Source organism: Berghia stephanieae, chromosome 5, assembly GCF_034508935.2.
Source record: "Berghia stephanieae isolate SIO BIC M18660-M18661 chromosome 5, UCSD_Bste_1.3, whole genome shotgun sequence".
Taxonomy (NCBI): Eukaryota; Metazoa; Mollusca; class Gastropoda; order Nudibranchia; family Aeolidiidae; genus Berghia; species Berghia stephanieae.
Window position 1 is genome coordinate 36,877,933 of NC_088364.1, and position 14,603 is coordinate 36,892,535.

A 14,603-nucleotide genomic window follows, 5' to 3' on the forward strand; every position below is an offset into this window, starting at 1 on the left:
AACTTTTGCATTAATTGTCTCGAGACCGATAACTGACCACACATTGATTGCTTGGCTTTTTATCAAAGTTGACGCACATTGACCATTTACGACATACTCGTATTATGATAAGCGTCAAGACAAAGGAGCTAGTGATTGACTTTAGGAGAGTGAAGGAACCGATAGAACCGTTAAAATTAAAGGACCAATTCGTCCAGCGAGTTCCTCACTACAAATACCTTGGTGTAACGATTGATGACAGGCTCAAGTGGGATGAACACTTGAAAATAATTAGGCATAAGATGTGCAGACGTACATATTTTTTATCAAAACTCTCTCAGTTTAGAATAGATAAAACCCTCTGCACATTATTTTATAGAGCAGTAATCGAAAGTGTTTTGTCATTTTGTATAACAGCTTGGGGAGGCAATTGCTTAGCAGTGGAAAGGAACAAAATAAATTCAAATATTAAAAAATCCATTAAACGCTATATAAATGATGTTGACGATGTAGATCTTTTATACGAGAAATTTTGTATAAATAAAATAACTAAAATATTAAATGACCAGTATCATCCACTGAGACCATCAATTATTATGTCAGATAGAAGTGGTCGCCCTTTCTCTATTTCAACGAAAACAGAGAGACACCGAAAATCTTTTCTGCCGTCCATTATTAGGCTTTATAACAACAAGCAATAATCATTTTATATAATTATTTCTCATTTTTACTTTTTAAAATATAAATATTAATTTATTAATTTATTTGTTTTGCAATCTTTTCAATTTTCAATTTATAGTGACAGTTTTAACTATTTTACAGTGTTGAAATTATTCATATTATAAAGCGCAGCTCTGGTTATAGAGCTGCTCCTTTTTTATATCCTATTTCCATTGTATTTTTATCTTATGTGTAAATTATAACACGTCTGTACAAAAAATTTCCTTTTTGGGATGCAATAAAGTATTATTATTATTATTATTATATTATTATTATTAAAAATTTGCCAACTTGCACCATATTCTATATATACAAAGCAGGAAAATGCCACTTATTGTGAATAATTCATATATATATACTACTACTACTACTACTACTACTACTACTACTACTACTACTACTACTACTACTACTACTACTACTACTACTACTACTACTACTACTATTACAACTACTACTACTACTACTACTACTACTACTACTACTACTACTACTACTACTACTACTACTACTAATAATAATAATAATAATAATAATAATAATAATAATAATAAAAATAATAATAATAGTGATGATGATGATGATGATAATGATGATGATGATGATGATGCTGCTACTACTACTACTACTACTACTACTACTACTACTACTACTACTACTACTACTACTACTACTACTACTACTACTACTACTACTACTACTACTACTACTACTACCAATATATAATATAATAATAATAATAATAATAATAATAATAATAATAATAATAATAATAATAATAATAATTAATAATAATACTATGAAGAATGAGGAGGAGGAGGAGGAGGAGGAGAAGAGAAGAAGAAGAAGAAGAGAAGAAGAAGAGAAGAAAGAAGAAGAAGAAGAAGAAGAAGAAGAAAGAAGAAGAGAAGAAGAAGAAGAAGAAGAAGAAGAAGAAGAAGGAAGAAGAAGAAGAAGAAGAAGAAGAAGAAGAAGAAGAAGAAGAAGAAGAAGAAGAAGAATACTAATAATAATAATAGATCTTTATTGTCCATAAATATGGCAATTTGTCATCTAGTTGTTATAACGTTAACTGATAACTGTAACATTGAACAGATATTTCACTCCTACTTATTATCTCTCTCTCTCTCTCTCTCTCTCTCTCTCTCTCTCTCTCTCTCTCTATCTTCCTCTCTTTCTTTCACACGTGCGATATACACAACATAAACATATTCATTTCGTTTTCAATTTGTTACAATTGTGGCAATTCGACACCAAAAATTATCATCATTATCAATTGGTCAGTTAATCTAACATTAAATAAATTAATCAGTTAATCAGTCAACTTATCAATCCTTGGTTTTTCTGTACCATATGAAATATTCAAAAGTTTTATTGCTGATGGAACGAACGTGGATTTATTCTTGTTAGTTCTTCACTTAATCTGACAAAACCTTCTCCCAGATGGTAAAAGACTAAATTCATGGTATAAAATATGTTTTTTATTGTTGGTAATTGATAATGCTTTCCTTTCTATTGATTTTCCATGAATTCTATTGATTTTCCATGAATTCTTTCTACTCCATCAAGAGGATGGTTTATTATTTTTGATGCCTCTTTGATAGATTTTGAAATTTTTGATTTATCTTTTAGTCGGCATCCACCAATCCATATGGTGCAGCCAAACGCAATTACACTTTTAATCAATGAGTCATAAACTCTTAACATAGTTTTCTTCCTTACATGAAATGTTCTCAATTTCCTTAGGATGTATAATCTTTGGGCAACTTTCTTAGATATTATATTAATATGTTGAGAGAAATTGAGGGAACTATCAATGGTTATTCCTAAATATTTAAAATAGTCAACTATCTCAACATCTTCTTTACCGATCGTCACACGCTTTAAGTCGTTTTTTATTTTTACACCAAACACCTGTTCTTTCGTTTTTTCAACCTTTAATTCAAGCTGATCTTGTTTACACCAATCGGTGAATATATTTATTTGTTTGAAATAATTCTTTTCGGTAACTTTATCTTTTAATAAGCAAGAATAGCAGTATCATCTGCATATTTCACTATAAAACAATTTTCAAAGGATGGTCTGCAGTCGTTGGTGTATAAGATGTACAGGATTGGGGAACTCACGCAGCCTTGGGGACATCCGTTCGACAACGTTCTTTTGTTGGAAATATGTTCACCCAATTTTACACACTGCGGTCTATGGGTCAGAAACTCGTTATACCATTTAATAAGGTAGTTTGGAATATCCATGTTGCACAACTTTTGAAGCAAAATATCTGTGTTCATGGCATTAAAAGCTGACGAAAAGTCGACAAACAGGATTCTGGCGTAATTCGAGGGCGTTTGGTCAATGTGTTTTGAGATAGAAAAAGAAGAAGAAGAAGAAGAAGAAGAAGAAGAAGAAGAAGAATACACAGCATTTGCATTGCGCTTAATCTTGACTTGGTCATGCTCACAGTTACAAGTTTGATAATCAGACCAGCGCTCACATACACACATGTGCACAAACCCAATTACTTAAAGAAGAAAACATCGATAATCAACTCAATGTGGAACATTGATAAAGCCTGAAAATATGTTATTAAAATGAAATGTTTTACTTTTGATGTAAAATTATCCATGCTTGACGCTCTACGAATTACGAATAACTTTGGAAAGGTCGTTTCATATCTGAAGACCAAATATTGAAAACTATCTCCTAATGTAATCTGTATGCGATGTATTCTACCATACTCTGAAAAAAAAAAACAAACAAACAAGAAAACCAAACAAAGAAAAAAAAACAACAAAAAATAACAACAACCCAACATATAAAAAAAAAAATTAGCCAAAAACTCGTCTTTCTAATAACGATCGATTAAAATTACCCTCATCTTGTCAAAAACTCCCAAACCTTGGACTTTATAAAGAAATACATAAGAAAAAGGTGTCTCTTGGCAGCCGACCAGTGTCTCCTCTTGCATTATAAACCCTGAAGCTTCTGTTCAGAGATCGCATTTGTCCTATGGGGCATTCTTTTTTGAGTGCAAATCTACCTTCACCCTTCCAAACAACGTCACAATATATTCTTATGCTTAAAAAAAAGAAGACAAGAATCTCAGTGACTCCATTCTGTTTGTTGAGAGAGGGAGTGTTGGGGAAGATAAATTCACAATGCGTTTTGAGAGCGATGACGCAATAAAATACTCTTTTCATCTCCAGTTTTTTAAGCCATTATTGGCTAAGAAGGCCAATCGCAGTTGATCAAAATTATAAATAAAAAGACTTATGACCAAAAGTCAGTCTCATACTTTGAGATGGGATACAATGGGATGCCAGGTCAGGTCAGTTGTCTAAAAAAGAAGCTATTATTTGAATTAAAGAAAATTAGTAACATTCAGAAATTTATATTAAAAAAACACATGCCAAAAACTGATACCTTTATTAGTATTTTCGAAACTTGACTACTGCAATTCAATTTTGTCCGGTATATCAAATGAATAATAAAAAGCATTGCAAGTTATTCATAACAATGCAGCTAGATTAATGTTTAGGAAAAATAAGTCGCATGAAGCTACACCTCTTCTTTTAAAGCTGCACTGGCTGTCCATAGTTTGTAGGATTGACTACAGTACCAACACTGGTTTTAAAGTGCCTCCATGGATCTGCTCCAATTTACCTTAATGAACTTACTGAATTGAAATCCCCTGTTCGGAACTTACGATCAGCATCAGATGTGCCCTTGTTACGCACTCCCCAGAACAAATTAAATACAGGTAAAAGATCGTTTTCTTCATCTGGGCCCTCCATTTGGAATAAATTACGTTTTGAGATTAGACATTCAGAAAACCTAGAGCCATTCGAAAGCAAGCTAAAGACATAGATATTACTTTAGAAACCATTTCTTTGCTTGATTTTAAAAAATGTATTTCTATGTTGATAGCGTTTTAAATATTGAATATGTATCCGTCTGTATCTAATAGCTGTAGTAATTGTTGGAGAAAAGTCTAAATTTAAAAAAGAAAGAAAGGAAGGATTTCATCAGTCATTATGACACACACACACACACACACACACACACACACACACACACAGACATATAAACATCATAACAAATTATCTTAAGCAATCAAAATCATATTTTAAAGAGTACAGTTACCTATCTTTGACATTTTGAAGGCATTTATAGTTCCCGTATTTTTGGTATTGTAATTCAGACTATTCTATGTTTTTACTGTTTTAAAATGAATGAATGTTGACGAATATTGTATTGCATCTGGTAATAAATATTTTAAAAGCATCACCTCAAGTGAACGTTATTCTTGAATAAATAAAACTATTATCTATACCATGAACCAGTTTATACAGCTGGATAATAAGGACCCCTCGTTGTCTTCTATACTTTAAAGTCAGAATTTCAAAACCATTAATATTTCCCAATAGGGCATATATGCTATTTCAGTGAGCAATCTTGTAGCGCATCTTTAGACATTTAGGGTTCCATATGCAATTTGCATACTCTAAGAGATGTCTAATGACTGACTTACGAACATTTCCGTATCCATGTAAACAAAACATCTTGATATGAAATCAATGATTTTTGAAGTTTTATTGATAACATTATGGATATGAGCATCAAAATTTAGATAATTATCAAAAATTACCCCCAAATCTCTCTGTGTGCCAGTGACAGATAAAATCTTTATTCCAGTTTCTTATACAAGATATACATTCATGGGATTATTTCTACCAATATACAAAACTTTACATTGTTCAATGTTAAAATTTAATGTCCAATTCTTCCTCCATTAAAAAAGCAAGTATATATCATTCTATGTAAAAGTACAATGAATTGTTTGATGTAGAATATGATTTAGTGTCAGTTTACATGTACAATTAATAACATCCGGTAAATCATTTATATACAATATAGATAAAAGCGGACCCAATACACTGCCCTAAGGAACACCGCATTTAACAGAATCGAAAGTAGACAGGTTTCCTACTATCTTTACTCTCTGGTTAAGACTGTTAGAAACGTGTTTTTATTTCTATATACTGCTTAAGTAATAAATTTGACAATAATCGGTGCTTTTGACAGTTGATGTAATATTTTGGATGGCCGAAGTTACCCTTTTGTGACGAAAATGGCGCATCCTCCAGTCCAACGATGGAGCTAACATATCCCGGTATTTGTGATGATGTTTTCCGGTATATATGAAGATGGTATAATTCGACCGAGTTTCTAACTTAATCAGCTGGGTGATACTGCTGGATAGAGCTTTAAAAGGAGCTCTGATTGCTTTGCACCAGAAAGTTAGAGGCGACGACAGGTGTTGATCCAGTAATAATATTGATCATAATATAATAATAATCATCATAATCATAATCATCACAATAATAATAATAATAATAATAATAATAATAATAATAATAATAATAATAATAATTAATAATAATAATAATAATAATAATAATAATAATAATAATAATAGTAATAATAATCATAAAGATAATAAAAATAAAAATAACAACAACAAGGACAAACACAACAATAACAGCAATAACAGCAACAACAGCAACAATAATAGTAATAATAATAATAATAATAATAATAATAATAATAATAATAATAATAATAATAATAATAATAATAATAATAATAATAATAATAATAATAATAATAATAATAATAATCATAATAATAATCATAATAATAATAAAAATATAAATAACAACAACTAGGACAAACACAACAATAACAGCAATAACAGCAACAACAATAGTAATAATAATAATAATAATAATAATAATAATAATAATAATAATAATAATAATAATAATAATAATATAGTAATAATAATAATAATAATAATAATAATAATAATAATAATAATAATAATAATAATAATAATAATAATAATCATCATCATAATCATAATAAAAATAAAAATAACAACAAGGACAACCACAACAATAACAGCAATAGCAACAACAACAATAATAATAATAATAATAATAATAATAATAATAATAATAATAATAATAATAATAATAATAATAATAATAATAATAATAATAATCATAATAATCATAATAATAATAAAGGAGATACTCTTTAATTCATAGAATTAAACGAATGAGAATACGTACGAAGCTAAAAAGTGTCCACCAAAGAAGCATTCAGCGCCATTTTGTTGTTGGCTGAGAATGTAGTAATTACCATTCATTCGGTATCTATGTCAACATAACGACACAAGAAAAACAACAAACAATATCAAAATCCACAATAAAATGTTTCAGAACTGTTGCGTATATTTATGGCACAACGAAGCTGTCAAAAAATGAAGTTAGAGAATGTGTGTAATCATGTATTATAATAACCTGTAATGTGTTTTCCAACCACCACATCATCTACTACTACAACCACCACCACAATATCATCACTAACACTACTACTACAACCACCAGCCCCACATCATTATCACTACCACTACTACTACACCACCACCAGCACATCATCATCACTACCACTACTACAATCACCACAACCACATCGTCATCACTACCACTACTACTGCAACCACCACTACCATATCATCATCATTACCACCACTACCACAACCACCACCACCACTACTACTACAACCACCACACATCACTACCTCAACTACTACAACCACCACCACAATAGCATCACTACCACTACTACTACAACCACCACAACCACATCGTCATCACGACCACTACTACTACAACCACCACCATATCATTACCATTACCACTACTACTACAACCACCACTACCACCATATCATTACCATTACCACTACTACTGCAACCAACACTACCACCATATCATCACCATTACAACTACTAATACAACCACCACAACCACATCATCATCACTACCACTACTACTACAACCACCACCACATCATCATCACTATCACTACTACTACAACTACAACCACCACCACATTATCATCACTACCACTACTACTACTGCAACCACCACCACCATATCATCATCATTGAAATATTTTTTTTTTTTTAATTGAGCTTTATATAGTGCAATATCTACTAAATGTGCTCAAAGCGCTTTACAAGGGGTCCCTGGTCAACATTTAACATGTAGGACGGGACATGACGCCTGTTAGGCGATATTACAATTTTTCGGACAAAGACAACTCTGTTAACGGCCAGGTACTCATTTTACACCTGAGTACGGTGAGAGAATGTGAGTAAAAAGCCTTTTCCAAGGACTCAACTATGCGCCGAGCCCGAGGCTCGAACCCAGGACCTTCCGATCCGGAAGCGAGTGTCATACTACTAGACCACATAGCCGCATCATTACCACTACTACTACAAACACCACCACCACATCATCATCACGACCACTACTACTACTACAACCATCACCACCACCATATCATTACCATTACCACTACTACTACAACCACCACCACATCATCATCACTACCACTACTACTACAACTACAATCATCACCACCACCACATCATCATCACTATTACTACTACAACTACAACCACCACCAACACCACATCACCTCACTAACACTCAGTACTACAATCACTACCATTAGGTTTTGGAGCTTTACTTCATTTGAAATAAGGAAACTTCGGAATTGTATTTGGCATTGTGTTTATATATAATAATATAATTCTAATCAGTTATCTATTTAGAACTAGATACTATACAATATGTATGCCAAATACCACCCCAATTCCCCTTTCTTGTGTGCGGGAATTCCTCTTTCGGCATTGAAATTGAGTGTGAGAGAGTCATCACTACACACATAAACAACAGAAACAATTTAAAAACAAAACTATGACACGCAACCACTCACACACGAGGCTATACTATTTATCCTTTGCTCTATATAGAATAGGACAAGACAAACAATAGCTTGACTCTCGCTACACTTCGCATTGATGTTTGTCGTCTCACGAGTTCAACTCTCGGTCGACCTGTCAATATTCCTTTTTGCCTCGGACGTAATCATTAATAGAATGTTGTGTGGTTTTGACGTGAAGAAAACCTTAAGAAGTCACATTTATATCATTTTAGAGAGATCGTTTTGAATAATTTTGAGTTAAACGAGCGAGCAGCAACTTGTTTTCATGAACGGCCGATCAGCGCTTGTTTACTATAGTAACGCGATTCCCAGCCAACATCAAAATGGCGGATATTTTTCTCATCGAGGCCGCTGGTTGGTTAGCCAATAAGAGCACCGTACGGTTTCCATTGGGTAAATTCCTTGCTTTAATTGCATATACTGTAATATAGTTTTACCCTTAAAGCAATTTGAACTGTATGATATTATAATCCGATTGATCAATAGCATGCTATAGATCGTGGCAGCGCTACTTCCGGGATAGTTCGTGACACAAAATAAATAAATACATTTAAAAAATAAAGGCGTGGACTGAATGATCCGAGCCAGTCAAATCTAGATTAAAATTACGGCCGATAGACAGCCTTCTCTCTCTCTCTCTCTCTCTCTCTCTCTCTCTCTCTCTCACTCTCTCTCTCTCTCTCACTCTCTCTCTCTCTCTCTGCACGTTATCCGTCGTATAATGTATGCTTATATAAAACGACCGGCATGTCATTATATATCTAATTAGATATCTTGTAGGCTCTGAAACTTTTATATATACATACCCGAGTTTTAGTTCAACAGTGTGAAATATTATTCTGTATTTGGTAGAGATGTTTTAATTAAATTATTACTTCAGTTAAGGCAACAATTTTGTGCTACCTACTGTTTTTTTATTATTCATGATTTATTGCATATTTGTTTTGTTGTACATTAATACGGTTCATTACCCTTTTAATAAAATATTCAAAGTTCAAAGTCCCTCCCCCCCCCCCCCCAACCCGATATATGACATACAAACACACCTACACACACACACACACACACATATATATATATATATATATATATATATATATATATATGTGTGTGTGTGTGTGTGTGTGTGCGTGGTGCATGTTTACATGCACCTTCTTCCTTTTTATTAAAAAAAAAAAAACAACAAACAAACAAAAACAGCAAGCCGTATCATGTGTAGGGATAACAGAATTAATAAAAAGGGTTTATAGTCGCTCAATGTTCACATTCAACATTCATTCATCCTGCTTCATTTCACCAACCGCATGCTGTCAAGATGAACAAATACAGACAGAAAATTGTTGAAATTGTGAGAGAATATCACAACAAAGACCAAAAAAGCAAGTCTGGGGAATTATCGACAGTAAATGTCTTCCTGTAGTCAAGTTGATTGATTGATTGATTGATTGATTGATTGATTGATTGATTGTTTTGATTGTATTTATTTTTATTTTTATTTATTTTTATTATTATTATTATTATTATTATTATTATTATTATTATTATTATTATTATTATTATTATTATTATTATTACTATATCATCGTCGCATTATTATTTTATTATTATTATTATAAATAATAATAATAATAATAATAATAATAATAATAATAATAATAATAATAATAGTGTAGTATGTATGTGATGATGATGATGATGATGATGATGATGATGATGATGATGGATGATGGTGGTGGTGATGATGATGATGATGATGATGATGATGATGATGATGATGATGAGATGATGATGATGATGGTGATGAGGATATGACGATAGTAATAATAATAATAATAATAATAATAATAATAATAATAATAATAATAATAATAATAATAATAATAATCATGATGATTAAAGTGATATGATGATGATAATAATAACAAAAGTGTGCTGTATACTTCATCAAGTCTAAATCGATGCCGTGCGTCAATGCCGCCGTGTATCCTATTCAAAGCCCTTGGAACGTTGCACGCCGACGCGCTGTGTCCGGGGAACTATTCTTTTAAGGGGGAAGGTGGGGGGGGGGGGGGGGGGGGGGGGGGGGGTGAGATGTTCTCGTGACTCGTAAGGTTCCGGATTCGAGCCCCTGGTGGACAGTATTTTGCGATGGACTGTGTGGTCCCGTGTGGTCTAATGTAATGGCATGACACTCGCCTTCAGATCGGAAGGTCCTGGGTTTGAGTCCCGCTCTAAGCGGCGCATTGTTGAGTCCTTTGAAAAGGCTTTTTTTTATTTACATTCTCTCTCTGGACTCAGATGTAAGATGAGTTCTTGGTCATTAATAGCTTTGTGTATGTCGGAAAAAATTGTGATATCGCCTGGCTTGTCTCGTCTTACATGTTAATAAGTGTTGTTATTGAATATCATTTTCGCATAAAGGAATTAAAACCTTCGGTTTTCGATTTTTAAGTGTATGATCTTTTATATATGGGACATGTTATCATTGAATATTGTCAGTTCTCTCGTTTTTGTCCAAAATTAATATGTACTTAACCTAACCTGATTCAGAATCTCGTGGTTTCCACTAAAATAGCATTCAATGCTCGAACGAATCGTGATTGCTGCTACATTGGCAATTAGCGATTAGAATTCTTTTAATTCACATACCGATAGATAATAATGATGACACAGTTTCTCAGACAGTTTTAAATCCGATTCGATTGAGACAACTCGGGGTTGAGACATTTTGACGAATGTGGGTTCATCATTCCTATTAAATGGACTTCTCATTAATGAGTCTTTATTATAAACGGTTTACCACTGCAAGACATAATATTAGCACATGATAATAATAACAACAAGGTCTGCTGCGTGGCAAGGTTACTTCCTGAATATTTCCCTTTGAAATAGATTGAAACGATAAAAAGGAAACACTGTAATTAAAAAACAAAACAAAATAAAAAAAAAACAAAAAACAAAGAAAAAACAAAGCAACACAACAACTTAAAAACAAAAACAAAATAAAGAAAACAACAGCATTAACTACAAAATAATGTAAAAATAAATGTAAAAGGTTACATTGACATTAGACCTCAATGCATTTAAGGCGCTATGAAAGGTACTTGTTCTAACCCCCCTCTCCCCTCTCCCCTTCTCTCCCTCTCTCTCTCTCTCTACCTCTCTCTCTCTCTCTCTACCTCTCTCTCTCTCTTTCTCTCTCTCTCTCTCTCGATACAGAACTAAAGAAAGAAAAACACACACACACACACCACACACACAAGAGTAGAGAGAGAGAGAGAGAGAGAGAGAGAGAGAGAGAGAGAGAGAGAGAGAGAGAGAGAGAGAGAGATATGAATTTTTTGCGGTGTTGGGCTTACATGATAACCTAATACTCTAATAACAGCGATAACCTCTTCTCTCATAACTGTTTATCCCCATTTTGTATATATGTATGTATGTATGTATGTATGTATGTATGTATGTATGTATGTATGTATGTATGTATGTATGTATGTTTTGTATGTTGATGTATGTATGTATGTATGTATGTATGTATGTATGTTGTTATGTATGTATGTATGTATGTATGTATGTCATGTATGTATGTATGTTGTAGTTGTATGTATGTATGTATGTATGTATATGTATGTATGTATGTATGTATGTATGTATGTTGTCTGTCTGTCAGTTGTCATGTCATGTATGTATGTATGTATGTATGTATGTATGTATGTATGTATGTATGTATGTATGTATGTTATGTATGTATGTGATGTATGTATGTATGTATGTATGTATGTAGTAGATGTATGTATGATGTATGTATGTATGTATGTATGTAGTATGTATGTTGTTGTAATGTATTCAAATGTTTATGTAGTAAGATGTAGATGTGTATGTGATGTCTTTGTAAAAGTGTATATGTGCGTAAATTAGATTTTGTGAAGTCCCATATGGGGTCACGTCTTTCCAAAAGTTTCAAAACTTCCTTAAGAGTGTGAGATTGGATGTGATACCTACCCATTTTCATGAACTGGCGTCTCAAGGAAGACTTGTTAGAGAAGCCACTGGTGTAACCCACGCTCTCTCCTCCAGTTTCATATTCAACCATAAGTTTCCTGATGAAATAAGAACATTTGCTATAAAATGCCGCTTGCAGCTTCTTGAGTGCTACAGTCCACTTCATACATATTACCCATTGTCATACTCCAAAAGCTGCAAGATTTGTAACCATCCGTCAGATACGGTAACTCACGTTGTAAATCGATGTATAAAATTCAAATTAATAATATATCAAAAACGATACATTAGAATTGTTAACATTATTTTTGACAAAATACCTAAAAACGACAGAACTCAAATTTTTAAAGACATTCATCAGACCAAGTTTTTTCGACAGTGACAAATCTTCATTCAATAATAACAGTAATCGACAGGACATTTTATAAGTCAATAAAGAAATGAAATCTCTGTCTCATTTGATGCTCATATTAATAAGTCATTCCAAACCAAATTTGAAAAGTAGTTTCCTTTATGCATAGAAATAAATTTTAATGCTCTTGGATATAGGTCCGAGGTTGTAATTCGTTCTCTAGGTAGCCACGGCTATGTCCATGGTAGATGTGTGAATGGCTTAAAGATTCTGGGCATTCAAAGCAAAGAAGCACATGTCCTTTCAAAGTATATAAGCAACAGTGCCATCATTGGCTCTTACAAAGTTTGGAGACAAAGATGTAAAATTCATCATCATTATTTAATAATACATACTTACTTAATAATATAGTTATTTGTCTATTTATGTATCAATCTATTTGTCAATTAGTCTAAATATTTCAATTTGTGTATTTACTGGAATAATCCTAACATTAAATGGACAGAACCATGTCTAACTTTTCCCGAATCTCTTAGGGAGGCTTACTTTATTCAGCTAGTGACACAGGTTAGCCATCACAACCATAACCACTACTATTATTATCATCATCGTCATCATCATCGTCGTCATCATCATTAGCATCATCATCATCATCATGATCATGATCATCATCATCATCATCATCATCATCATCATCATCATCATCATCATCATCATCATAATCATCGTCGTCAGCATTAATATCATTATTACCTCTGGGACATTCAATGTCAGAGTTTGAACTTTCACTGTTCTAACTGATACTCCAGTTTTATACACTGTACACTATTTTAGGAAATTGTATTATGCCAATGAATATTATGTCACCCTTGTTACATTATCATGTATATTTCCTGAAATAAATAATTTTGATATGTATGTGTATGTGTATGTGTGTGTGTGTGTGTGTGTGTGTGTGCTTGTATTTTATATCCTATATTATCTTTTTGCCAAGTGTTTCTCCCCCTTCTGACAGTAACCCCCCTCCCTTTTCTCCGCCCCACCTGCCAGTTTGATATGGAAGGAATAATCAAATCCAATGCTGTAATAGGTTATAATTTGATGGTCCTGGGACTTATCGTCTATGTACACAATGCAGTGTAATTATGGTTTATGGTTGTTCTGGCGTTTGTTTACACAGTTTTAGCCTCCCGTCTCGTCCCACCATAATATATCATATTAAGTAACACAATCCCACCTCGATACTTTTGTCCCTCTCTAATCTCGACAAAAACGGGTCCTGATTTAAGTTTTGTAAAGTATTGTTGTTGTTGTTGTTGTTGTTGTTGTTGTTGTTGTTGTTGTTGTTATTATTATTATTATTATTATTATTATTATTATTATTATTATTATTGGCGTTCTGTTTTTCTAGCGGTCTTTCTCTATTCGTCTTTTCCTGGGCCCGCTTTTATGAACGCGGACTAACGCTTAGTCTCTGACTAAAGTCAAGGACTTGAAAAATCGGATTTTATGTGAGTTGACCAAGCAAGTCCCACACGGCACAATCGGATTAAGTTTGGCCAAGTTTTAGTCATTTGCTGAGGCTGGACTTCAAGCTTAATCTGAGACTAGTTACTACGATACATCATGGCGTCAACAAGATAGCAGCTATTTTTAGAGTGAGAGAGCTTCCATTCGAAAGGAAAATACG

The 14,603-nt window shown here is 32.8% G+C and overlaps 1 protein-coding gene across 1 annotated transcript in view; it reads left to right on the top strand.

Annotated features, from left to right (window-relative positions):
* Positions 1-14,603, top strand: part of LOC144972850 (uncharacterized) — a 56,651-nt gene that overhangs the window by 669 nt on the left and 41,379 nt on the right. The window lies entirely within an intron of this gene.